The 27,898-nt window shown below is 54.0% G+C and overlaps 1 pseudogene; it reads left to right on the forward strand.

Moving 5' to 3' along the window:
• Positions 1–6,269, forward strand: part of LOC125448643 (ephrin-B2-like) — a 72,694-nt pseudogene extending 66,425 nt beyond the window's left edge.
• Positions 6,270–27,898: the final 21,629 nt, after the last annotated feature.

A 27,898-nucleotide genomic window follows, 5' to 3' on the forward strand; every position in this document is an offset into this window, starting at 1 on the left:
ACACCGCCAATCCCACACCACCAGTCCCACACCCCCAATCTCACAAACCCAATCCCACACGCCCAATCCCACTCCCCCAACCCCACCCCCCCACTCACACCCCCAATCCCATAACCCCCCACCCCCAATCCCACACCGCCCGCACCAATCCCACACCCCCAATTCCAATCCTACACCCCCAATCTCACACACCCCCACCCCGACCCCAATCCCACAACCCCCACTCCCAATCCTACACCCCCAATCTCACACACCCCCACCCTGACCCCAATCCCACAACCTCCACTTCCAATCCTAAACCCCCAATTCCACATCCCCCCCCGCTCCCAATCCTACATCCCCAATCTCACAGCCCCCACCCCAACCCCAATCCCACCCCCCCGCTCCCAATCCCACACCCCCCACCCTGACCCCAATCCCACACCACCTGCCCTGGTCCCACACTCAAACCCTATTGCTGCCTTCTTAGACGGAGGGTCTTGGGTAAAATCTGAGCTTGGAAAACAGACAGGGTCTGCTCAATATCTCCCGGGGGGGAGCACTGTGTCCGATTGTGACCACCCCCCAGCACAGAAATGGCATTGGTGCCGCTGGAGGGGGTGTGGTGACAGATTCCCTCACACAGTCTCCCCACTCCCAGTGAATGTGGAACGTCTGGGATAGTGCTCCCCCAGACCAGTGGCGGGGGTGGGGGGGGCGGGGTTGCGGTGAAGGGATTGAATCAAGGGGTTTGTACCTCACAGTAATCTGTGTAGTTCTGTTCTCCTTCTGTCAGGAGAGATATTATCGTTGCAGAGGGAGGGAGCCTTGACCCTGGGATGGTGGGACTGTCCCATCAGACAAACTGGCCCGGTATTCTCTTGGGTTTCACAGAATGAGAGGTGGTCTCACTGAAACCGACAAAATAATGAGAGGGATGGACAGGTCAGCTGTTTCCCTGGGTCAGACAGCCCAGAGCCAGGCAGCACCGCCTCAAAATAAAGGAATGTCACTGTGGTCCGAGATGAGGAGAAATCTTTTTACTCTGAGGATTGTGAACTTTGGGAATTCTCTCCCACGGAGAGCTGTGGGAGCTCGCTGTTTGTGTACATCTAAGATCTGATAACTGTTGGTGTTCAGGGTCATGGAGATGGGGTGGGGGATAGGCATTAAAAGTGTTCAGGCAGCTATCATCATAGCGCGGTACAGCATGGAAATAGACCCTTTGGCCGAAACCCTCCATGCAATCAGACACCCTAAAATAATCTCGTCCCATTTGCCATCATTTGGCCCCTGTCCGTCTAAACCCTTCCTATCCATGTCACCATCCAGATGCCTTTTCAATGTTGTGTTCTCCCAAGCCCTCAAAATGATCTCTGCCCTCTCCATCTGCCTTTGTCCCTTTGCGCGGTCCCCTCCCTGAGCTCTCACCTTTCCCTTAAACTCCCTTACCTCTGTCTCTCTCAGTCTCTCCCTCCCTCCCCCTTCTCTCTCTCCTGCCCCCTTCTTTCCCTTCTCACTCTCCCTCCCTCATAGCTCTCATGCTACCCCTCCCTCCCCCTTCTCTCACTCTCTTCACCCCTTCTCACTCTCCCTCCCTCATATCCTCTCATTCTACCCCTCCCTCCCCCTTCTCTCACTCTCTTCACCCCTTCTCTCTCTCCCTCCCTCATATCCTCTCATTCTACCCCTCCCTCCCCCTTCTCTCACTCTCTTCACCCCTTCTCACTCTCCCTCCCTCATATCCTCTCACTCTACCCCTCCCTCCCCCTTCTCTCACTCTCTTCACCCCTTCTCACTCTCCCTCCCTCATATCCTCTCAGTCTACCCCTCCCTCCCCCTTCTCTCACTCTCTTCACCCCTTCTCTCTCTCCCTCCCTCATATCCTCTCACTCTACCCCTCCCTCCCCCTTCTCTCACTCTCTTCACCCCTTCTCTCTCTCCCTCCCTCATATCCTCTCATTCTACCCCTCCCTCCCCCTTCTCTCACTCTCTTCACCCTTTCTCTCTCTCCCTCCCTCATAGCTCTCATGCTACCCCTCCCTCCCCCTTCTCTCACTCTCTTCACCCCTTCTCTCTCTCCCTCCCTCATATCCTCTCATTCTACTCCTCCCTCCCCCTTCTCTCACTCTCTTCACCCCTTCTCTCTCTCCCTCCCTCATAGCTCTCATGCTACCCTCCCTCCCCCTTCTCTCTCTCTTTTCAGCCCCCTTTCTCTCTCTCCCTTTTCCTCCCTGCCTCTTCTCTCTCATCCTCCCTTCCTCCCCTGACCCCTTCTCTCTCTCCCTCCCTTCCCCACCTTCCTTCCTCCCTCCCCCTTCTCTCTCTCCCTCTTCACACCTTTATTGTTTGGGAATTTCTGACCTAGGATAGAAATCCCATCTCTTGTCTTCATTGAGTGCTCTCTGCACTCTGTCTCCCTCCGTCCCTGCATTCATTGTAAACCCATCTATCTCAGTTCGAAATAGGAGACACTCCTGCTGTCTATGTGTTAGTGGGGGGGAGCTGCTGATTCACCCTGCCCTCTGAGTGTTCACCTGCACAGGGACAGGATGAGGCCATTCAGTCCATCGAGCCTGCCCTGCTGAAGGGCAACTTTTTCACACAGAGGGTAGTGCGTGTATGGAGTGAGCTGCCAGAGGAAGTGGTGGGGGCTGGTACAATTACAGCATTTAAAAGGCATCTGGATGGGGACATGGATAGGAAGGGTTTAGAGGGATAGGGGCCAAATGCTGGTGAATGGGAGAAGGTCAGTTTAGGAAACTTGGTTGGCTCAGATGATTTGGACTGAAGGGACTGAAGTTTCCATGCTGTATGACTGTCAGAAAGAGGGAGAAAGAGAGAGAGAGCCAGACGAGAGAGAGAGAGAGAGAGAGAGAGATGGATGAATGAGAGGGAGAGAGAGAGAGAGAGATAGACAAGGGGGAGAGAGATAGATAAGGGAGAGAGATGGAGAGAGAGAGAGATGGACGAGAAAGAGAGAGGGAAAGAGATGGACGAGAAAGAGAGAGGGAGAGAGATGGACGAGAAAGGGAGAGAGAGAGAGGGAGAGATGGACGAGAAAGTGAGAGAGATGGACGAGAAAGAGAGAGAGAGATGTACGAGAAAGGGAGGGAGAGAGAGAGACGGACAAGGGAGAGAGAGACAGACAGACAGACAGACACGAATGGGGGGGTGGTGGGGTAGAGAGCTGGGATTTCTGGGAGCTCTGACCTGCTGCCAATGCTCTGAGTCAGCTTTGATGATATTATTAGTGGACGGAGGGGTTGTAGGCTGGTTGCCAATGGCTTCCCATGAGGCCTAGCCCACTGCTGTGAGCCCATTGACATTAAACATTGGTCTGTCCCTGAACCCAAACTATTTTTATTCCAGGCGAGCAGATGCTTGTGGGACCATTTCCCTGTGCACCATTATCTCTGCTAAGGCCTTGCTTTTGTAGATGGAATTAGTGCCTGCCCTAACCCCTCGCAGCTAATGTAAAGCACCCCTTCGTCCCTCCATCTCTCCTGCCTTCCTTTCTCTCGTTAAATCAGATTTGCAGTTGGATCTTTTCCAGCAATCAGTGTGTGAACTTCTGTAAATCAGAGGCTGGTTTTAACCCATTCCTGAGCATTCAGCCATCTGCGCGTTGACGGGTGTGGGAGATTCAGGCTAGCTTCAGGTTGAGCAGCGAAGAAGCCTGTGTGAAGGGAACTGTACCCGTCCTGTCAAATTGGATACGGCAACCGCTAGACGATTCCCAGGGTTCTGAATCTCGGCTTGGGAACTGGAGAGGAGCTGGGAGGGGCAGGATCTAGTTGTTATGGTCTATATAAGGACCACTCACATTGGCAGGGATCTGAGGAGCTAGACATCTCAAGGTCATTAGCTCAGTTACAGATGAGAGAAATTTTGATTTGACTTATTGCAAAAACGTAAAGAAACAGGAACAGGAGTAGACCATTCAGCCCATTGAGTCTGCTTCAATAAGACCCTGGCTGATCTTTTCATGGACTCAGCTCCACTTACCCACCTGCTCACCGTAACCTTAACTCCTTCACTGTTCAACAATCTATCTATCTCAGCCTTAAAACCATTCAGTGAGGAAGCCTCAGCTGCTTCACTGGGCAGGGAATTCCACAGATTCACAACCCTTTGGGTGAAGAAGATTCTTGATTAGATTCCCTACAGTGTGGAAACAGGCCCTTCGGCCCAACAAGTACACACCGCCCCTTGAAGCATCCCACCCAGACCCATCCCCCTATAACCCACACACCCCTGAACACTATGGGACAGTTTAGCACGGCCGATCCACCCTAACCTACACATCTTCGGACTGTGGTTGGAAACCGGAGCACCCGGAGGAAACCCACACAGACACGGGGAGAATGTGCAAACTCCACACAGACAGTCGCTCGAGGGTGGGATCAAACCTGGGTCCCTGGCACTGTGAGGCAGCGGTGCTAACCACTGAGCCACCGTGCCGCCCAACTCCCCAAGTCAGTCCTAAATCTGCTCCCCCATTGTTTTGAGGCTGTACCACCACACCCCCCCCCGCTCTAATTTCCCCCAACAGCGGAAACAGCCTCCCTGCTAGCTTATCAATTCCCTTCATAATTTTAGATGTTTCTATAAGATCCCCCTCATTCTTCTAAATGCCAGTGGGTACAATCCCAGTTTGCTCAATCTCTCCTCGTAAGCCAACCCTCTCAACTCCGGAACCGACCTGGTGAAGCTCCTCTGCACCCCCTCCCAGGGCCAGTAACATCCTTTCTCCAGTAAGGAGACCCGAACTGTACACAGTCCTCCAGGTGTGGCCTCACCAGCACCCTGTACCGCTGCAGCATAACCTCCCTGTTTCAGAGTGGGAGACGCTGTTCCTGCTGTAGAAGGCTGTAGATTTAAGATGTTTTGCTAAAGAAGCAATGGTGATGTGAGGAGATATTCTGTCAGAGAGTGGTTAAATCTGGAATGCATGGACCTGAAATATGGCAGCGGGTAGGGTCAGGTGCAATCAAGGCATTCCAGGGGAGAATGGTTTGGGTATGTGGATGGAATTAGTGTGCAGGAATACGCGGCTGGGGGGGAAGCAGGGCAGGAGATTAACAATTAGTAAAATAGCTCAGGGAGCTGGCATAGACTTGATGGGCTGATTGGCCTGTCTCAGCACTGAAACCGTTCCACAATTGTGTGAGACAATATCACAGAAAAAGCTGTTTGTTCAGGGTTTACTTTAGGGTTGGGGGTTTCTAAATAATGGTTGGGTTCAGGTTTGTGTTTAGGGTTCAGGTTGGTTTTAGGGTTTGTGTTTAGGGTCTGTGTTTAGGGTCTGTGTTTAGAGTTTGGATTAAGGGTTTGTGTTTAGGGATTGTGTTTAGGGTGAGGACTAAGGGTTTATGTTTAGGGTTTGTGTTTAGGATTTGGATTAAGGGTTTACGTTTAGGGTTTGTGTTTAGGGTTTGGATTAAGGGTTTATGTTTTGGGTTTGGATTAAGCGTTTATGTTTAGGGTTTGTGTTTAGGGTTTGGATTAAGGGTTTACATTTAGGGTTTGTGTTTAGGGTTAGGTCTAAGGGATTATGTTTAGGGTTTGTGTTTAGGGTTAGGACTAAGGGATTATGTTTAGGGTTTGTGTTTACGGTTAGGATTAAGGGTTTATGTTTAGGGTTTGTGTTTAGGCTTTGGATTAAGGATTTACATTTAGGGTTTATGTTTAGGGTTTGTGTTTAGGGTTTTGATTAAGGGTTTACGTTTAGCGTTTGTGTTTAGGGTTAGGATTAAGTTTGATATTTCAGGTTGTGGATGCCCCACCCCCCACAGCCCCAGGTCAGGATGGGTCAGGAGGCAGATCAATGCTGCCATGTTACTAACCTTGCTCCTCTCTTCACTGCCCGCAGTCTTTCTCACCAACTCCAGCGGGAGCAACGACGAGGATCACGGGACAGTGCCCGGCTCCAACATCCCGCTGATCGCCGGCTCGGCTGGGGGGGGTCGCTTTCCTGCTGCTGCTGCTGTCCGGTGTCACCGTGGGGGTGCTGTGCCACCGGCAGCGGCGTTCCAAGCTGGCCGAGGGTCACCGGCCATCCCTCCACCTCAGCACCCTGACCAGCCCCAAACGGGGCACGACGGGGAATAACAACAGGGCAGGCTCTGAGCCCAGTGACATCATCATCCCCCTCAGGACTTCCGAAAGCACCTTCTGCCCGCATTACGAGAAGGTGAGCGGTGACTATGGGCATCCTGTCTACATTGTGCAGGAGATGCCACCTCAGAGCCCTGCCAACATTTACTACAAGGTGTGAGCTGCTGGGGTTTGGGGGGGTGGTGGGGTGGGGTGGCAGGGAGCGGAGGGGTTTGCGGCTGGGGCTCAGAGCGGCGGTCTCTTTCCGGAACTTTCCGGAGCTTCCCGAGCGGGAAGGGGTTCAGGGGGTGGGGGGGGGGGGGGTTCGCGTGTGAAGCACCACCCCCCGGGCCCGGGACTGAGCGGCAGATCTGGCCTTCCCACAGGGATGGGGGCTGATGGGATGGTCCTCAGAACTTTCCGGAAGCTGCCCCTCCCCTCTCGTGGGCAGGGTGTTGGGGACGGTTGGTTTGGGGGGATTGGGGGGGAGCCAGAAGGACCTAGGGTGAGGAACCGACAATGTACTTAAGAGCCTGATTTCATTGGAGACAGGCAAGCGGACGAGGGACCGAGACCACTCTGAAGGATCCTGGAAAAGGAGACCATCCCTCCCCCCCACTCAACCCCGAGGGAGTGGGGAATATACACAGAACTCAACGTAAAACCCTCCCGGCTCTGAGGAGGCAGAGTGAGGTGGGGTTTGGGGTTGTTAAATGTCCATATTTTGTATCAAGGGGTAAGCGTGAGATTAGGATCACAGACGCTGTTCCACGGGCCACCCCAGACCCTCAGGAACAGGGACACGATGAGGCCATTCATTTCCTCTAGCCCTCTCTCCTGGTCGATGGGATCATGGCTGATCTCTCAGGTCTACTTTCCTGCCCCCACCCAGAAAGTTGACGTGGAGCCTGAAGTGGGTCAGACCCACCAAGGAAGTTGGTCCCTAACTCTGACACCCCCAAAGCCCCCTTGCTGTGCCATCCTCAACCGCGCCCCCCTCCACGTATCACCCCGCGAGTCGGGAGGACAAGCCAGAACAGGCAAGCTGCGTGGCTCCTGCCCATGTGGGATCGGAGCGGTAACAGATGGCCTAAACAACTTGAGGAATGAGCAGGTTCGCCTCCTGATCTACTCCCACCAAGAGAGGGGGACCAGATCCGAGTGCGTCTGAGACACCATTCCTCCCGCATGCTCCCCCCCTCATAACACACCCCCAGACTGAGTGAATCAGAGCATCCCTACAGTGTGGAAGCAGGCCATTCATCCCATCGAGTCAACTGACACACTGGCCTACATCCTCACCCTATTCCTGCACCTCCCACAGCCAATCCACCCTAACCCACACATCCCTGGGCACTATGGGACAATTTAGCACAGCCAATCCACCCTAACCCGCACATCCCTGGGCACTAGGGGACAATTTAGCACGGCCAATCCACCCTAACCCACACATCCCTGGGCACTATGAGACAATTTAGCACGTCCAATCCCATCCTAACCCGCACATCCCTGGGCACTACGGGACAATTTAGCACAGCCAACCCACCCTAACCCGCACATCCCTGGGCACTACGGGACAATTTAGCACGGCCAATCCACCCTAACCTGCACATCCCTGGGCACTATGGGACAATTTAGCACGGCCAATCCACCCTAACCCACACATCCCTGGGCACTACGGGACAATTTAGCATGGCCAATCCACCCTAACCCTCATAACCCTGGGCACTACGAGACAACTTAGCACGGCCAATCCACCCTAACCCGCACATCCCTGGGCACTACGAGACAATTTAGCACGGCCAATCCACCCTAACCCGCACATCTTTGGACTTTGGGAGGAAACCGGAGCACCTGGAGGAAACCCACATAGACACGGGGAGAATGCACAAACTCCACACAGACAGTTGCCCGAGGGTGGGATCGAACCGGGGTCCCTGGGGCTGTGAGGCACCTCTGAGGCACCATGCAGCTCCAAAGTGAATTTGCCCCTGTGGAGAGTGACTGCCCTCTGAGTGTGTTTGCCTGCCTCCCACCCTGAAATACCCCCCCACAACACCCGGCGATCCCCAGGGACCATCCCATCACCTCATTTTCGGAATTGGGAGGGGGACGCGCTCATTGGCAGACTGTGATTCAAGATGGCGGCTCATCGCTTCCTTGTTGAGCCGGGGTGGGTAACGGGAAGATGTTGGGGAGGGTGGGGAGGGGTTGTTGGTAGGTCAATGTGGCATTAGAGACTTGCCAACGCTAGAAACTTTCCGAATCAATGCTGCCAGGCCCCTGGGTTTGTCTGGAGTCCGACTGTGCCCCAAGGCAAGAGGCTGGTAGCAAGCAGCCAACAGGGTGATGGCCAAATCCTGCCCCGCCCCACTCCCGGTCCTCCTGAGGGTGGGGATTTTCGTGGCTCTCTTTCCCCGCCCAATGGCCATGGCCCACTCCTAGTAGTAGGCCAGAAGAAGGAAAACCAGCCAGACCTCAAATCTGCAGACATGACCACACCCGACCCCCGACCCCAACAGGGATGTGGGTTGAAGAAAGGGGGTGGGTTGGGGGGGGGGGCGTGTTGGGGGTCAGGGGTAGAGAGTCGCTGTGGTAACGCCGCAATGGATGGGTTAGTGATTAGTTGCTAAGCAACCCCAAGGTGGAGGGGCCTGTGCTCCACGGAGGATGGAGGTAACCGGGGTGGGGGGGGGTGGGGGTGCAGGAAGCCTTTACTAACCCCCCCCTCCATTGACACGGTAACCGGGGCCCCCCCCCAAACCCTGGCAGGAGTTCATTTGCAGAGCGCCCACGATGGCAGCCTCACCCACAGGCCCTCAACGTGTGGTCTCGGCCTACACCCTCCAACACCAGAAGATGGTAGCGACAGGGCCCCAGTGTTTAATCGCAATCCCCCCTCCCCGCACCCCCGGACTCTCCTGAGACAGTGACAGGCTGCTGGCTGGGAGTCACGTAGATATCCAGGAATTCCACTCTGGGAATGAGGCACGGAGCTGGTCGGGATTTCATTAAATGTGCTTTCCGTGATATCAGGGGAAAGAGTGGATTGTGTCCTGACATTCCCAGGAAATCCTGAACGGAAGGACAACATTAAGGCTTTGAACGGACTACACACTGGATTCAACATTCCCAATCCCAGACTGGGAATATTCTTGGCGCATTGAGAAGAGAGCAACTATCCCAGTATCAGCTGACCTCATCGAACACTCCCAGGACAGGGACAGCACGGGGTTAGGTACAGAGTAAAGCTCCCTCTACACTGTCCCCCATCAAACACTCCCAGGACAGGGACAGCACGGGGTTAGGTACAGAGTAAAGCTCCCACTACACTGTCCCCCATCAAACACTCCCAGGACAGGGACAGCACGGGGTTAGATACGGAGTAAAGCTCCCTCTACACTGTTCCCCATCAAACACTGCCAGGACAGGGACAGCACGGGGTTAGGTACAGAGTAAATCTCCCACTACACTGTCCCCCATCAAACACTCCCAGGACAGGGACAGCAAGGGGTTAGATACAGAGTAAAGCTCTCTCTACGCTGTTCCCCATCAAACACTCCCAGGACAGGGACAGCACAGGGTTAGGTACAGAGTAAAGCTCTCTCTACACTGTCCCCCATCAAACACTCCCAGGACAGGGACAGCACGGGATTAGGTACAGAGTAAAGCTCCCTCTACACTGGCTGTGCCCCATTTGAACGTGGTTGGGTTTGATTCTCTCCCCCTTGGAGATGATCTTTCCCACTCGCTGCTGTGTGGGATCTGCCATGTTCCCACACTGTGACACCTTCCCATTCCTCCCGCTCAGATTATTCCCCAGGACAGGGGTCAGAACATGTTGCTGCTGTTCTCTAATTAACTTCACTGGCCCCGTTCATTCCCCTCGAACCTGCCTTCGCATGGCCCAGTGCGTCAGGCTCTGGGATCTTCCTGTGCTCCTGCTGCCCGAGCGGATAGTGGGGAGGTGGTGGATGGTTGTTGGACATTGGAATAACTGCTAGGTTAGGGCAGAAAGACCTCCCCAACTCCTCTCAGTTCCCAAAGCTCTCAAATTCTCTGCCCCCATGTTATCTCTCTCTCTCTGTCTGTCTCTCTCTCTCTGTCTCTTTCTCTCTCCCTCTGTATGTCTCTGTCTCTCTCTGTCTCTCTCTCTCTCTCTGTCTCTCTCTCTCTGTCTCTCTCTCTCCCTCTCTTGTCTTTCTATCTCTCTCTCTCTGTCTCTCTCGCTCTATTTCTCTTGCTCTGTCTCCCTCCATCTCTCTCTCTCTCTCTGTGTGTCTCTCTCTCTCTGTCTCTTTCTCTCCCTGTCTCTCTCTCTCCCTCTCTCTCTCTCTATCTCTCCCTCTCTATCTCTCCCTCTGTGTCTCTCTCTCTCTCTCTGTCTCTGTCTCTCTCTCTGTGTCTGGCACGTTCAGTCCGTCACCTTCCAGCTCTTGCTCCACTCAAACTCCATCTCATTCTGTCTTTTTCCTCTTCTTTCTCTTCACGTCCCCCTCCATCTCTCTCTCTACCTTCCTCCTTCCATCCTCTTGCCGCCATCCTCATCTTCAATATTCCCTCTCTGATCCACTTTTCTGTCTCACTCTCTCTCCCTCCCTCTGTCTCGCTTGACACCCATCCCTCTTCCTCCGTCTCTCCCACCATCCCTGTCTCCCTCCAACTCTCCCTCTCTCTCTCAATCTCTCCCTCCAACCCTTCCTCTCTCGCATCTCTCCCACCATCCCTGTGCCTCCCTCCGACCCTTCCTCTCTCCCCCGTCTTTCCCTCTATCCCCCTCCTCTCGCTCTCTGTCTCTCCCTCCACCTCTCCCGCTCTGTCTCCCTCCATCCCTCCCTCTCTGTGATGCCTGTCAGACAGGGGGGTGCAGTTTGGTCCAAATGGCAAGCGGGGGGTGGGAGTGAGGATGTGGGAAGCTGAGTGCTCAGTCTGTGAAGCCCATTTAGCAATTTGTCTGTGACACTTTTTTATGAAGTTTGTGTATTTTTAGAAAATGTTCTTCCACCACAACCCCCCACCCCGATCCACGACAATGCGACGGTTTGTCATTTGTATGTGATGTAAATAATTACTTTATTTTTTAGCCTTTTTTAATTTTTGTAAAGTACATAAGTATTTTCTCAACTGAAGAAATGTTCCTAGAGTTTAAATTATGCAAAAAAATACTAAAAAAAAATTTAGCACTGGATTCAGCGACAGAGAGAAGATGGATCTTTGAGGAAATTCTCCGAGATTTCTTGCCTTCGATGATGCTGATACTCGGGTTTTATTAATTTTGTCTTTGATTCTGTCCACACCCTGTGACCAAGTCATTACACAGTCTTTTCTTGCTAAAAATATCCTCACTGGACTTACCACCAATAAATGAATTTTTTAACAAGATTGTTCGGTTAGTTCTGTTCTATCTTTTCCTGCCCACAAAATTACACAGGAAGAGTTCATTCGGAGAGTCAGTGGTGCAACTGCCCCTTTGAAAGAGTTCTTGACTTAATCATTCCCATCGTTTACATTTTGGTGTAACTCCCTCCCCGGGGGGGGTATCTGTTATTCTGTGTATAAACCACCCCGAACCCCCTCGATCAGATTCCAGTCTGTAACCCCCTCCCGGGGGGTATCTGTTATTCTGTATATAAACCACCCCGAACCCCCTCGATCAGATTCCAGTCTTAACTCCCTCCCGGGGGGTATCTGTTATTCTGTATATAAACCCTGCCGAACCCCCTCGATCAGATTCCAGTCTGTCACTCCCTCCCGGGGGGTATCTGTTATTCTGTATATAAACCCCGCCAAACCCACTCGATCAGATTCCAGTCTGTAACTCCCTCCCGCGGGGGTATCTGCTATTCTGTATATAAACCACCCCCGAACCCTCTCGATCAGATTCCAGTCTGTAACTCCCTCCCAGGGGGGTATCTGTTATTCTGTATATAAACCCCCCCGAACCCTCTCGATCAGATTCCAGTCTGTAACTCCCTCCCCGGGGGGGGTATCTGTTATTCTGCATATAAACCCCCCCCGAACCCCCTCGATCAGATTCCAGTCTGTAACTCCCTCCCGGGGGTATCTGTTATTCTGTATATAAACCCTCCCCGAACCCCCTCGATGGGATTCCAGTCTGTAACTCCCTCCCCAGCGGTTATCTGTTATTCAGTGCATAAACCACCCCGAACCCCCTCGATCAGATTCCAGTCTGTAATTCCCTCCCGGGGGTATCTGTTATTCTGTATATAAACCCCCCCCCCCCGACCCCCCTCGATCAGATTCCAGTCTGTAACTCCCTCCCGGGGGATATCTGTTATTCTGTATATAAACCACCCCCCCCCCGACCCCCCTCCATCAGATTCCAGTCTGTAACTCCCTCCCCGGCGGGGGGTATCTGTTATTCTGCATATAAACCCCCCCCGAACCCCCTCGATCAGATTCCAGTCTGTAACTCCCTCCCACACACTCACAGTCACACATTGACACAAACATTCACACAGACACACACAGAAAATGAGCAACACATACACTCCCCTACCACACACACACACAGTAACACACACATACACTCCCCCACCAACACATACACACACGCACATGACACACACACGCACACATGACATACACATGCTCTCTCACATACATCACATACACAAACGTACACACACTCGCTCACAGACAAACACACACACACACACACACACACACACACAATCAGCATCCCAGAAAATTCCCGCCCCATCAGTCTCCTCTGGACCATCAGTAAAGTGCTGGAAGGTGTCAGTAACATTGATACCAAGCAGCTCCTGCTCAGCAATAACCTGCTCAGTGACACCCAGTTTTGGGTCCCACCAGGGCCACTCAGCTCCTGACCTCATTACAGCCTCGGTTCAAACATGGGCAAAAGAGCTAAATCCCAGGGGGGAGGGAAAGTGGCAGTCCTTGATATTCAAGGCTGCATTCGACCAGGTGTGGCATCGAGGAGCGCTGGCAAAACTGGTATCACTGGGTATCAGGGGCAAACTCTCTGGTGGTTAGTGAAACCTGGCACATAGGAAGATGGTTGTGGCTGTGGGCGGGTCAGTCATCCCAGCTCCAGGATATCTCTGCAGGAGCTCCTCAGGGCAGTGTCCTAGGCCCAACCGTCCTCAGCTGCTTCATCAATGACCTTCCCTCCATCATAAGGTCAGAAGTGGGAATGTTCGCCGATGATTGCACAATATTCAGCTCCATACGTGACTCCTCGGATACTGAAGAATTCCATGTTCAAATACAACAAGATCTGGACAATATCCTGGCTTGGAGTGACAAGTGACAAGTGACATCCACCCCACACAAATCCCAGGCTGTAACCATCACCAATAAGAGACAATCTGACCACTGCCCCTTGACATTCAATGGTGTTACCATCACTGAACCCCCCCCCCCCCACCATCAATATCCTGGGGGTTATTGTTGACCAGAAACTCAACTGGACTCACCACATAAACACAGCGGCTACAAGAGCAGGTCAGAGGCTGGGAATCCTGCAGCGAGTAACTCCCATCCTGACTCCCCCAAAGCCTGTCCCACCATCGACAAGGGAATTCCAGGGATTCTGACACAGCAACAGGTGAAGGAATGGCAAGAAAGCCCTCAACAAATTTTCCTTTAGTTCCTCCCACTTCCTACAAAATAAAGATGTGACTGTGGGCACCCGTACAGGCCCAAGCCCCGCCTCCCTCTTTGTAGGCCACATGGAACGATCCCTCTTCCGCAGCTAATCTGGCACCATCTCCCACTTCTTCCTCCGATACATTGATAACTGTGTTGGCGCTGCCTCATGCTCCCATAAGGATCTTGAACAGATCATCCGCAGCTTTCATCCCAACCTCAAATTCACCGGGAACATCTCCGATTACTCCCTCCCCATCCTGGACCCCTTTGTCCCCATTACTAACCGTCTCAGCACCTACATCTATTTCAAGCCTACCGACTCCCACAGCTACCTGGACTTTACCTCCTCTCACCCACCTTCCCGCAGGAATGCCACCCCCTACACCCAATTCCTCTGCCCCTGCTGCATCTGCTCCCACAATGGAGCGCTCCGCTCCCGAACGTCCCAGGTGCCCTCGTTTTTCACCAGCCCCCTCACCCCCTCTGTTGATCAAAAATGGTCTCAACCACATCTCTTGCGTTTCCCGCAGCTCTGCCCTCACAACCCGCTCCCCAACAAAAATAAAGATAGAATTCCCCCTTGTCCACACACACCACCCACCAACATCCGCATCCAATGTGTCATTCCCTGCCACTTCCGTCACCTGTAATCTAACCCCACAACCAAAGATATATTTCCCTCCTCACCACTATCTGCCTTACGTAGGGACCACTCTCTCTGTGACTCCCTTGTTCGCTCCACACTCCCCACTGACCCCACCATCCCCGTCACCTTCCCCTGCAACCGCAGGAAGTGCTACACCTGCCCCTACACCCCACCTCACTCCCATCCAAAGCCCAAGACAAACTTCCCAAATCAAACAGGGATTGACCAGTACATCTTCCAACCTGGTCTGTATCCATTCCTTCCAATGTGGCCTCCTCTACGTTGGGGAGGCCGAATACAGATTTGGGAGACTGTTTCATAGAGCACCTGCGCTCTGTACACAGTAATCAACAAAACCTGAGATAACGCGGTGTGGAGCTCGATGAACACAACAGGCCAAGCAGCATCAGAGGGGCAGGAAGGCTGACGTTTCGGGCCTAGACCCTTCTGAAACATCAGCCTTCCTGCTCCTCTGATGCTGCTTGTCCTGCTGTGTTCATCCAGCTCCACACTGCGTTATCTCAGGTTCTCCAGCATCGGCAGTTCCTGCTTTCTCTCGGTAAACAACACGTCCCGGTTGTGAACCTTTCCAACAGCCCTCCCACTCCTGAGTGACATGTCCAGCCCAGGCCCCCTCCAGTGTCACAATGACACCACCCGCAAACTGGAGGAGCAGCACCTGATATTCCACCTCAGGAGCTTACAGTCCAATGGCTTCAACATGGACTTTACCAGTTTCAAAATCTCCTCACCCCCAGCCGCATCCCATGTCCAGTCCACCCTTTCATCCCTGCCTCCTTGACCTGACACAGCCTGTCCATCTTCTCTCCCACCTCACTGACCTACCCCCACCACTCCTGACCAGCACTCACCAACCACCTACCTTCCCCAGCCCCACCCCTCCTCTCTATTTATTTCAGAGCTCCCTTCCCCCTCCCCATACCTGAAGAAGGGTCCCAACCCGAAACGTCAACTTTTCTGCTCCACTGATGCTGCTGGCCTGCTCTTCGAACTCCATAATGTGTTGTCTCTGACTCCAACATCTGCAGTTCTTGCTATCTCAGAGCGATATATTTCCAGGTCAGGATTGGGAGGGGCTCGGAGGGGAACGTGCAGGGGGTGGTGTTCCCATGTACCTGCTGGCCCTTGTCCTTCTGGATGGAAGTGGATCGTGGGTTTGGAAGGTGCTGTCTGAGGGTCTTTGGTGAATCTCTGCAGAGCATCTTGTAGATGGTACACACTGCTGCGACTGAGCGTCGGTGGGGGGGAGGGAGTGGGATGTTTGTGGATGTGGTGCCAGTCGAGCGGGGGCTGCTTTGTCCTGGATGGTGTTGAGCTTCCCGAGTGTTGTTGGAGCTGCCCCCATCCAGGGGCAAGTGGGGAGTATTCCCTCACCCTCCTGCCTTGTGCCTTGTAGCTGTTCTTTCAACTGTCTCTGGGTCAGAATCCCTGGAATTCCCTCCCTAAGGGACACTGTGGGTCAACCCACAGCACGCGGACTGCAGCGGTTCATGAAGGCAGCTCACCCCCACCTTCTCAAGGGGGACAACTAAGGACGGGGGCAGAAAATGCTGGGGCCAGCCAGTGACTCCCACGTCCCATGAAAGAAATTTTAAAAATCCAATTAGTGCCACCGACGCTCTGCTCTTTCTCCCACGGTCAAGTCTTTCCCTCTTCCAATATCCCTACAGTTCCCCTTTATTAAAGTTCCTGTTCAGTATGCTCCCCCACCCCCTCCCCCTCAGGGAGAGTGTCCCAGATCACAATAAACCACACCGCCCCTCCATCCAAAACCTCCTCCCACCTCGGGCTCCCTCTGCAGTCGGTATCCCTCTGGTTCCTGACCCCTCCTGTCCCTGGGAACAGTTCATAGAACATAGAACATTACAGCACAGTACAGGCCCTTCGGCCCTCGATGTTGTGCCGACCTGTCATACCAATCTGAAGCCCATCTAACCTACACTATTCCATGTACGTCCATATGCTTATCCAATGACGACTTAAATGTACCTAAAGTTGGCGAATCTACTACCGTTGCAGGCAAAGCGTTCCATTCCCTTACTACTCTCTGAGTAAAGAAACTACCTCTGACATCTGTCCTATATCTTTCACCCCTCAATTTAAAGCTATGCCCCCTCGTGCTCGCCGTCACCATCCTAGGAAAAAGGTTCTCCCTATCCACCCTATCTAACCCTCTGATCATTTTATATGTTTCAATTAAGTCACCTCTCAACCTTCTTCTCTCTAATGAAAACAGCCTCAAGTCCCTCAGCCTTTCCTCGTAAGACCTTCCCTCCATACCAGGCAACATCCTAGTAAATCTCCTCTGCATCCTTTCCAAAGCTTCCACATCCTTCTTATAATGCGGTGACCAGAACTGTACGCAATGCTCCAAGTGCGGCCACACCAGAGTTTTGTACAGCTTCACCCTAACCTCTTGGTTCTGGAACTCGATCCCTCTATTAATAAAAGCTAAAACACTGTATGCCTTCTTAACAGCCCTGTCAACCTGGGTGGCAACTTTCAAGGATCTGTGTACATGGACACCGAGATCTCTCTGCTCATCTACACTACTAAGAATCTTACCATTAGCTCAGCACTTTGCCTTCCGGTTACTCCTACCAAAGTGTATCACCTCACACTTGTCCGCATTAAACTCCATTTGCCACCTCTCAGCCCAGCTCTGCAGCTTATCTATGTCTCTCTGCAACCTGCAGCATCCTTCGTCACTATCCACAACTCCACCGACGTTAGTGTCGTCTGCAAATTTACTAACCCATCCCTCTATGCCCTCATCCAGGTCATTTATAAAAATGACAAACAGCAGTGGACCCAACACCGACCCTTGTGGTACACCACTAGTAACTGGTCTCCAGGTCGAATATTTCCCATCAACTACCACCCTCTGTCTTCTTTCAGCAAGCCAATTTCCAATCCAAACTGCTATATCTCCCACAATCTCATTCCTCCGCATTTTGTACAATAGCCTACTGTGGGGAACCTTATCGAAAGCCTTGCTGAAATCCGTATACACCACATCAACCGGTTTACTCTCATCTACCCGTTTGGTCACCTTCTCAAAGAACTAAGTTCCTCCCGACTCACTCTGTCTGACACCAACCCGAGGTACAAACGTGTCGAAACAATCTCCCCTTAATCCGTGCCTCCACCTTCCCTCTGCCCCCCTCTGCCCTCCACCCCTGCCCCTCTCCACCCCCTCTGCCCCATCCACATCCACCGCCCTCCACCCCGCCCTCTCAACCCGCTCCACTTACTATCCCACTCACCGTAACCTTAACTCCTTCACTGTTCAACAATCTATCTATCCCAGCCTTAAAACCATTCAGTGAGGAAGCCTCAGCTGCTTCACTGGGCAGGGAATTCCACATATTCACAACCCTTTGGGTGAAGAAGATCCTCCCCAACTCAGTCATAAATCTGCTCCCCCCGTTATTTTGAGGCTGTGTCCCCCCCGCTCCCAGTCCTTGTGGAAACAACCTCCCTTATCTGTTCCCTTCATAATTTTATACGTTTCTATATGATCCCCCTCACTCTTCAAAATGCCAAACACTACAGTCCCCAGTCTACTCAATCTCTCCTCATAAGCCAACCTTCTCAACTCTAGAACCGACCTGGTGAACCTCCTCTGCACCCCTTCCCAGGGCCAGTAACATCCTTTCTCCAGCAAGGAGACCCGAACTGTGGAATCCACACCCCTGGAACATTTGTCAGGTACTGCGTGGGATTGCTAGCCCCGGGGACATTATCCTTCCATACCTACCTCCCCACAGAGGTCTTGGAACTGAGGACAACAATGCGGCTCAGCTCTAGCGTCTCTGAGCTCGAGGGTAGGGAAGGCAGCTTAGCGAGTTTAATGAACAGAGGCAGTGATGGAGCAGCCAGGATTTTTCTGAGCCATTCCCTCACAGTTTGAGGGAGGTGAGCCTGTCGGTTGGGAGCTCTGAGAGCAGATGGGGAGCAAGAAGGGGAGTTGAGACGCAGCCGTCATCCCACAGACAGACAACCCCGAACATCGAAGGGCATTTGTATAGCAGGAGGCTGCAGTGGAGCAATCATTGAGAGGGACACCTCAAGGAGGTGAGCGATCCGCTATACCCCCATGAGAAATCACACCCTGTTACACTCGCCCTTCCTCATCAGCCACTCCCCCCCAATTCCAGGTTATTAATCCAGTAAAAACCGAAAGAACTGCGGACGATGTGAAATCAGGAATGAAGACAGGAGTTGCTGGAAAAGCTCTGGCAGACCAGCTGAGCTTTTCCAGCAACTCCTATAGCCCAGTAAACCCTCCGGGAATGGTCTCCAATGCAGTAGCATCTTTTCCCAAACCCAGGGGATGCAGATGTGGCCTGGTCAGGGCCCTGTGTGAGAGGAGACACACCGCCCCTCTTGCAGTAAAACACAACATTCAATTAGCTGCCAAGATATAGGCTTCAGCAGCCAGGCCAGAATTTATTGCCCATCGATGAGCCAAGGAGAGGCAGATGGAGTTTAGTTCAGATAAATGTGAGATGCTGCAGTTTGGAAAGGCAAACCAGGGCAGGACTTATACACTTAATGGTGAGGTCCTGGGGAGTGTTGCTGAACAAAGAGACCTCGGGGGGCAGCGTCATAGTTCCTCGAAAGTGGTAGACAGGACGGTGAAGGGAGCGTTTGGGACGCTCGCCTTTATTGGTCAGTGCATTGAGTATGGGAGTTGAGAGGTTCTGAAGAAGGGTCTAGACCCAAAATGTCAGCTTTCCTGCTCCTCTGATGCTGCTTGCCCTGCTGTGTTCATCCAGCTCCACACCGCGTTATCGCGGATTCTCCAGCACCTGCAGTTCCGACTATCTCAGGTACATGGATAGGAAGGGTTTAGAGGGATATGGGCCAAATGCTGGCAACTGGGACTAGGCGAATGTAGGATATCTGGTCAGCACGGACGGGTTGGGCCGAAGGGTCTGTACAGCTCTATGACCAAGACTCTCTGACTGAAAATACCATGAGATTTGAACACAGATGGTTCAAGGGTCAGGAGTTGGGAATTTTTATTCCTTGCCATGAGATCATTACGAAGAGAAAAGAAAATTAAGGTGCACCGTGTGCATGGAGGACAGTGTGTGTTATCCTTCCTATCAAAGTTCCCCCACTTCCCATTCCAGTGACAGAGCACCAGCGACATCTCTCCTGTCTCTGACTCTGCCAGTAAACACCAGCTGGGCCAGCGATAAGTGTCCCTTCGAGGAGAGTTGGCAGCACATGTTGTGCCAGGCCACGGTGCCAGTGGGTCTGGGTCGAGACAGGAAGATGGGAGAAATCCCAGCACAGGCACGTGCTGGAATAAAACAGAGTGTCCAAGTTGCTGTGCGGGATTGACGTGTAATCGTAGGCTGCTCTGTGTTCAATGCTAGTTTTTGTTCATCCAGTTGGCAGGATTGTAGTCACTCTGAAACACCTCAACTTCCTCCCAAACTTTCTTTGGCCAGCGTGTGCAGGAAATATATGGTCAGAGTGGGGGGGCGGTGCGGTGGCGCAGGGGCACTGTTGCCTCACAGCGCTGGGGACACAGGTCCGATCGCTGTGAGGGTTGTCCTGCAGTGCCCAGGGATGTGCAGGCTGGGGAGGCATGGTTTAGCACCAGGAAATGCAGGGTTACAGGGATAGGGTAGGGGGTATGGGTCTGGGTGGGATGCTCTTTGGAGGGGCAGTGTGCAGTTGATGGGCTGAACGGCCTGCTTCCAGACTGCAGAGATTCTATGATATGATGGCGATTATAGAGAAGGCCCCGAGAGAGATATACCTGTAATATTTAAATTCGCATTCAGCGAACAGAGCCGACACAGCTTTCTGCTGTGCAATAGATATCGGGAAGCTCCTACAGACACTCACACACTCCTAACTAAACAGATATAAACACTCTCCATTAAACTCATCCCTCCGACAGTGCCCGCTCCCTCAGCACTGACCCTCCGACAGTGCCCGCTCCCTCAGCACTGACCCTCCGACAGTGCCCGCTCCCTCAGCACTGACCCTCCGACAGTGCCCGCTCCCTCAGCACTGACCCTCCGACAGTGCCCGCACTCTCAGCACTGACCCTCCGACAGTGCCCGCTCCCTTAGCACTGACCCTCTGACAGTGCCCCCTCCCTCAGCGCTGACCCTCTGACAGTGCCCCCTCCCTCAGCACTGACCCTCCAACAGTGCCCGCTCCCTCAGCACTGACCCTCTGACAGTGCCCGCTCCCTCAGCACTGACCCTCCGACAGTGCCCGCTCCCTCAGCACTGACCCTCCGACAGTGCCCGCTCCCTCAGCACTGACCCTCCAACAGTGCCCCCTCCCTCAGCGCTGACCCTCCAACAGTGCCCGCTCCCTCAGCACTGACCCTCTGACAGTGCCCCCTCCCTCAGCGCTGACCCTCCAACAGTGCCCACTCCCTCAGCACTGACCCTCTGACAGTGCCCCCTCCCTCAGCACTGACCCTCCGACAGTGCCCGCTCCCTCAGCACTGACCCTCCGACAGTGCCCGCTCCCTCAGCGCTGACCCTCCGACAGTGCCCGCTCCCTCAACGCTGACCCTCCGACAGCGCCCCCTCCCTCAGCGCTGACCCTCTGACAGTGCCCCTCCCTCAGCGCTGACCCTCCGACAGTGCCCCCTCCCTCAGCGCTGACCCTCCGACAGTGCCCCCTCCCTCAGCACTGACCCTCCGACAGTGCCCCAATCCCTCAGCACTGACCCTCCGACAGTGCCCACTCCCTCAGTACTGACCCTCCGACAGTGCCCGCTCCCTCAGCACTGACCCTCCGACAGTGCCCGCTCCCTCAGCGCTGACCCTCCGACAGTGCCCGCTCCCTCAACGCTGACCCTCTGACAGTGCCCCCTCCCTCAGCGCTGACCCTCCGACAGCGCCCCCTCCCTCAGCGCTGACCCTCTGACAGTGCCCCTCCCTCAGCGCTGACCCTCCGACAGTGCCCCCTCCCTCAGCGCTGACCCTCTGACAGTGCCCCCTCCCTCAGCGCTGACCCTCCGACAGTGCCCGCTCCCTCAGCGCTGACCCTCTGACAGTGCCCCCTCCCTCAGCGCTGACCCTCCAACAGTGCCCCCTCCCTCAGTGCTGACCCTCTGACAGTGCCCCCTCCCTCAGCGCTGACCCTCCGACAGTGCCCCCTCCCTCAGCACTGACCCTCTGACAGTGCCCCCTGCCTCAGCGCTGACCCTCCGACACTGCCCGCTCCCTCAGCACTGACCCTCTGACAGTGCCCCCTCCCTCAGCGCTGACCCTCCGACAGTGCCCCGCTCCCTCAGCACTGACCCTCCGACAGTGCCCACTCCCTCAGCACTGACCCTCCGACAGTGCCCACTCCCTCAGTACTGACCCTCCGACAGTGCCCACTCCCTCAACACTGACCCTCCGACAGTGCCCCCTCCCTCAGCACTGACCCTCCGACAGTGCCCACTCCCTCAACACTGACCCTCCGACAGTGCCCCCTCCCTCAGCACTGACAGATTGTGTACCTGTTATGTTGTGTGTATCAACCCGCCCAGTTTTGCCCAGGTTTTGCTGGGTGTGATTTCGATTCTGTTCAGGCACCGTAAGAACGTTGTGTTAAGGACCTGCATGTGTCAAAAGCTGTTTGCGTTGTAAACACACTCAGACTTAAACGGTCTGCCAGGATCAAACAGTGGCGAAAGAGAGAAGTGGTCAGTTCAGGAGGGTCAGCACGTTGCCATGGTGACCAGCTGCTCACACGGACAGAGTAGCACAGCAAATCCCACACGTGGCATGTGAGGAGGTGGTGCTGGGGAGAGGTGAATTCAGGAGTTTGGGGGCGGCTTGGGCTGGGGGGTCAGGCTGACAGCCAGCTGCGACAGGCTGTAGGCTGTACAAGCACCAACCAGGAGGAGGGGGTCAGTGGCAAGGTCCCTGCATTGCACTAGCGCCCTTCAGCACCTCAGGGTGTCCCGCGTGACATTGCAACATCTGGAGTGGGTTTTAAACGCAGCCCCGGTTTAGGATGGCCAGCGCCTCAGGAATGAGAGCAGCCTGTGGTATTGAGTTGGACTGTCTGGTTTGGAGAGGTGCAGCATCTGTCAGGGCTTGGAGAGACTCAATCACAGACTCTGCGACAGCGAGTAATGTGTAAACTCTTCTTCCTCAAGTACCCACTCACTGATATTGCCCCATCCCTCTGTCAGGCCACTAACCCCCAGAAACCCCTCCCTTCTCCAGCTCTTTCTCTGCTCCATCTCTCTATCTGTCCTTCTTACAACTCCCCTCCCTCTGTCTCTGCATCTGTCTGTGACTCTCCCTCAGTTTCTGTCTCTGCATCTGTCTGTCTCCCTCAGTGTCTATGTCTCTGTGTCTGCCTATCTCTCTGTGTGTCTCAGTGTCTCTTCTCTGTGTCTGCCTGTCTGTCTCTCTGTCTGGCTTTGTGTCTCTGTCTGTGAATCTGTCTTTCTCTTTCTCAGTTTCTGTGTGTCTCCCTGTGTTTCTCTCTCTCTCTCTATCGCTTCCTGTGTTTACATGTCTCAATTCTCCCTGTTTCTGTCTCTCTCTAACCCTGCCCCTAGCTCCTGCCATTTCTCTCTCTCTCTCTCATCCTCATGCTTCCGTCTCATCTCTCAGTCCATCCTTTGCTCTGACCCTTCTACCTTTCTCTGCCATAATCTCTCTGTTATTTTTGCTTTCTCTTTGTCTCACTCTGAGCTTAAATGGCCCGGGTCGCTCGGCTTGTTTACAGCTCTGCAGGAGATTCCCTTTACTCAAAAGTCCTTCCTTCACTTGCTGCAGCTTCAGTGCTCAGTCAGTTTGTTTCGGGATTGCTCTGCGTGCCCCCCTGCCTCAGGACGATCAGATAGTGATGGGGGCAGGGGAGCATATCCAAGGTTAATAGTTAGGGTTGGGATTTACAACTTACAACTGTTGGTTAGCAGGTAGGATTATGGTGAAGAGCTAACTGTTGGTAAGATATAACAGTGCGGAGCTAGAGGAACACAGTAGGTCAGGACAGCATCAGAAGAGCAAGAAAGCTGATGTTTCAAGTGGGGCTGGGGGATTGGGGGTGGGGTGGTGTTGTTTATGAATCCCCTCCCACCTTTCACACCCATTTGCCCCACAGCCTGCCCCATCCCCTAGCTCACACAGAGCCTGCAATCTCCTTGAATCTTCACAGCTTGAGGCCATTCAGCCCATCAATGAAACTCCAGTCTGTGCATCATCTTGGTGCTTTCCCCAGGGAAGGGTTCCCTCAGCTCACTGTGACCTCTGAACTCTCGCCCTCTACCCTTCTCCTCTCATGTCCCTGACACCCCCCCGAACTCTCCCTGTCCCTCCCGTACCCCTGAGGCAATCCCCCTCGATACTCCCCGAATCCCCACAAGCCCAAGCCTGGGGCTGAGACTTCACATCCCCCTGTACCGCAAATACCTCAAATCCTAACACCCACCGTACCCCCTGATCACACACCACTAAAAGCCCCACCCCACTCCCCCTGTTGCCCCTGTACCCCAGGTCACTGCTGCGCAGTTTCTCCCCTCCCCCAGGATCGACCTTCTCTGACAGCACCTTTTTTTAATCTTTTGTCTTTCTCTCTCTCTCTCTCTCTTCCCCCCCCCCACCCCCGTTACGCTCAGTCATAAGGTCAGAAGTTACCTGTTGGAACAAACAATTAATGGCTCATGTTAGCGATTAGGGTCATGTTCCGTCACTGGTTTATGGGTAAGGGTCTGGCTGAGAGCCAATAGTTGGCTACTAGTTAATGATTAGTGTGGATAGTTAGGATTAGAGTTACTCGTCAAGGATTAATGGTTAACAGTGAATTGTTAATGGTCAGTGGTGAGGATTCAGAGTAAGGTTCAGAGCTCAGGCTCCAATTGTCAGTGTGAATGAGTAACACGAGAGTCAGTAATCAATGATGAGTGGTTAATGTTTGGCATTAAGGGTTGGTGGTTAAGGATGAAGATGAATGCTCAGGGGTCAAAAAAACAGGGTTCATAGATTCCCTACAGTGTGGAAACAGGCCCTACGGCCCAACAAGTCCACAATGACCCTCAGAGCATCCCACCCAGACCCACTCCGCTATAACCCGCACATCCCTGGGCACTATGGGACAATTTAGCACGGCCAACCCACCCTAACCCGCACATCCCTGGGCACTATGGGACAATTTAGCACGGCCAACCCACCCTAACCCGCACATCCCTGGGCACTACGGGACAATTTAGCACGGCCAACCCACCCTAACCCGCACATCCCTGGGCACTATGGGACAATTTAGCACGGCCAACCCACCCTAACCCTCACATCCCTGTGCACTACGGGACAATTTAGCACGGCCAACCCACCCTAACCCTCACATCCCTGTGCACTACGGGACAATTTAGCACGGCCAACCCACCCTAACCCGCACATCCCTGGGCACTACGGGACAATTTAGCACGGCCAATCCACCCTAACCCGCACATCCCTGGGCACTACGGGACAATTTAGCACGGCCAACCCACCCTAACCTGCACATCCCTGGGCACTACGGGACAATTTAGCACGGCCAACCCACCCTAACCCGCACATCCCTGGGCACTATGGGACAATTTAGCACGGCCAACCCACCCTAACCTGCACATCCCTGGGCACTATGGGACAATTTAACACGGCCAATCCCACCCTAACCCACACATCCCTGTGCACTACGGGACAATTTAGCACGGCCAACCCACCCTAACCCGCACATCCCTGGGCACTACGGGACAATTTAGCACGGCCAATCCACCCTAACCTGCACATCCCTGGGCACTATGGGACAATTTAGCACGGCCAACCCACCCTAACCTGCACATCCCTGGGCACTACGGGACAATTTAGCACGGCCAATCCACCCTAACCCGCACATCCCTGGGCACTACGGGGCAATTTAGCACGGCCAACCCACCCTAACCTGCACATCCCTGGACACTACGGGACAATTTAACACGGCCAATCCCACCCTAACCCACACATCCCTTGGCACTATGGGACAATTTAACACGGCCAATCCATCTAACCTTCACATCTTTGGACTGTGGGAGGAAACCGGAGCACCCGGAGGAAATCCACGCAGACACAGGGAGAATGTGCAAACTCCACACAGACAGTCGCCCGAGGGTGGGATCGAACCTGGGGCTGTGAGGTTGCAGCGCTAACCACTGAGCCCTGGTGATGGTGTGTGGTTTACCGATGGTAGGTTGATCTGTTGCAGAAATGGGTTACCATTTGCTGGGTTTGGTAGTCGGAGGTGAGACTGCATGAGAACTTAACCATCTACGTTGACAATTTCACAGCTCACTAATACCATCAGACCTGAGACACTGCAGCGGCACAGCCATCTAAAAGAAAGTTATTAAATAATTATAGAACACACTAACTAATGGCAATGTATGTTTTACTTATTTATCAGCTACATTCTGGAATGTTCTGTTCTTGCATTTCATGTCAGGTCGGCTTTCTATTGAAGGAGCAGCCAGCCCTCGCTGCTCAGCCCATCCCGCAGACTGGAATTACACTGTCACACGGCTTCAGTGAGAGAGCCTTCAGAAAGGGCCCTCAGCTCGGGCTCCGAGAGATGGCCCCAGGAGCCTGGGCACTGGGATAGGGGAGGCTGGGAGCTCAGCGTTGGGGTGTCTCATCCACCAGCCAAGGCCTGGGCCCAGAGGAGACGGAATTCCATAAAATCCAGGAAGACCAAAGCTTGTGAATTCCACCTCTTCAACTCCACCCTCTCTCAGCCCATCAATGGCAGAAACATTCCCCCCCCCACAACCCCCAACCCATCGGGACCCCAGACTGCACTGTTACCTCCTGTCCCCCTCAATCCCATGCTGTCCCCCTTCAGTCTTACCCTTCGCTCACATCAAGCCCTCATTCCCAAACCTCCATCGCCTCCCCAAGAAAAGCTGACTCCCAATCCAACACCATTTTCTTATCACCATCTGTGTTCCTAAATTAAAATCTCCCTATCTCTGTCACCCCCTCCAGACCCTATACCCCCTCCCTATCTCTGTCACCCCCTCCAGACCCCACACCCCCTCCCTATCTCTGTCACCTCCTCAAGGCCCTGCACACTCCCCATCTCTGTCACTCCCTCCAGACCGTACACCCCCTCCATTTCTCTGTCACCCCCTCCAGTCTGTGCACCCCCTCCCTATTTCTGTCACCCCCTCCAGCCCCTACAGCCCCTCCCTATCTCTGTCACCCCCTCCAGCCCCTACAGCCCCTCCCTATCTCTGTCACCCCCTCCCGCCCCTACTCCCCCTCACTTTCTCTGTCACCCCCTCCAGTCTGTGCACCCCCTCCCGTTCTCTGTCACCCCCTCCCGCCCCTACACCCCTCACTATCTCTGTAACCGTCTCCAATTCTAGCCCCTACACTCCCTCCCTATCTCTGTCAGCCCCTCCAGCCCCTACACCCCCTCTCTATCTCTGTCACCCCCTCCAGCCCCTACACCCCCTCACTATCTCTGTCACCCCTCCAGCCCCTTCACCCCCCTCCCAATCTCTGTCACCTTCTCCAGCCCCTACACCCCCTCCCGATCTCTGTCAACCCCTCCATGCCCATACCCCCTCCCTATCTCTGTCACCCCTCCAGCCCCTACACCCCCTCTCTATCTCTGTCACCCCCTCCAGCCCCTACACCCCCTCACTATCTCTGTCACCCCTCCAGCCCCTTCACCCCCCTCCCTATCTCTGTCAACCTCTCCAGCCCCTACACCCCCTCTCTATCTCTGTCACCCCCTCCAGCCCCTACACCCCCTCACTATCTCTGTCACCCCTCCAGCCCCTTCACCCCCCTCCCTATCTCTGTCACCTTCTCCAGCCCCTACACCCCCTCCCGATCTCTGTCAACCCCTCCATGCCCATACCCCCTCCCTATCTCTGTCACCCCTCCAGCCCCTCCCTATCTCTGTCGCCCCCTCCAGCCCCCTACACTCCCTCCCTATCTCTGTCACCCAGTCCAGCCCCTACACCCCCTCCCTATCTCTGTCACCCCCTCCAGCCCCTACACCCCCTCCCTATCTCTGTCACCCCTCCAGCCCCCTACACCGCCTCCCTATCTCTGTAACCGTCTCCAATTCTAGCCCCTTGACCATGCCCCGATTCCCATTGCTCCCCCATTGGGGGACATACCTTCAGCTGCCTGGGCCCCGAGCTGTGGAAGCCCCCTCCTTAAAGCTCCTACACCTCCCTCACGTTGTTGAACTCCCTCCCTCCATCGCTGAGCCTTTTGTGACTGGTTCACTGAATGGAATCTGTCTCCAAGGTTTCCCGTCAACTGTTTGAGCAAATTGCCTGGTGATGTACTTGCTGATGGAGTGAGGGTATATTCTGTTTGGACCTGCTTTCATCGCCTGTTCACGGCCAGCGAGCACTTAATACCCTGTGACAGTACAGCTGAAGGCCTGGAGTCATGTGTAGACCAGGCAGGGGTGTGAGTGGCTGCTCTGCCTCCCCAGAGGGTGGGGTGTGGGCACTGGGGGATCATTTTTGGCCCAGTCGAAGCTCTTTGC

This window comes from Stegostoma tigrinum, chromosome 45 (genome assembly GCF_030684315.1).
Source record: "Stegostoma tigrinum isolate sSteTig4 chromosome 45, sSteTig4.hap1, whole genome shotgun sequence".
Taxonomy (NCBI): Eukaryota; Metazoa; Chordata; class Chondrichthyes; order Orectolobiformes; family Stegostomatidae; genus Stegostoma; species Stegostoma tigrinum.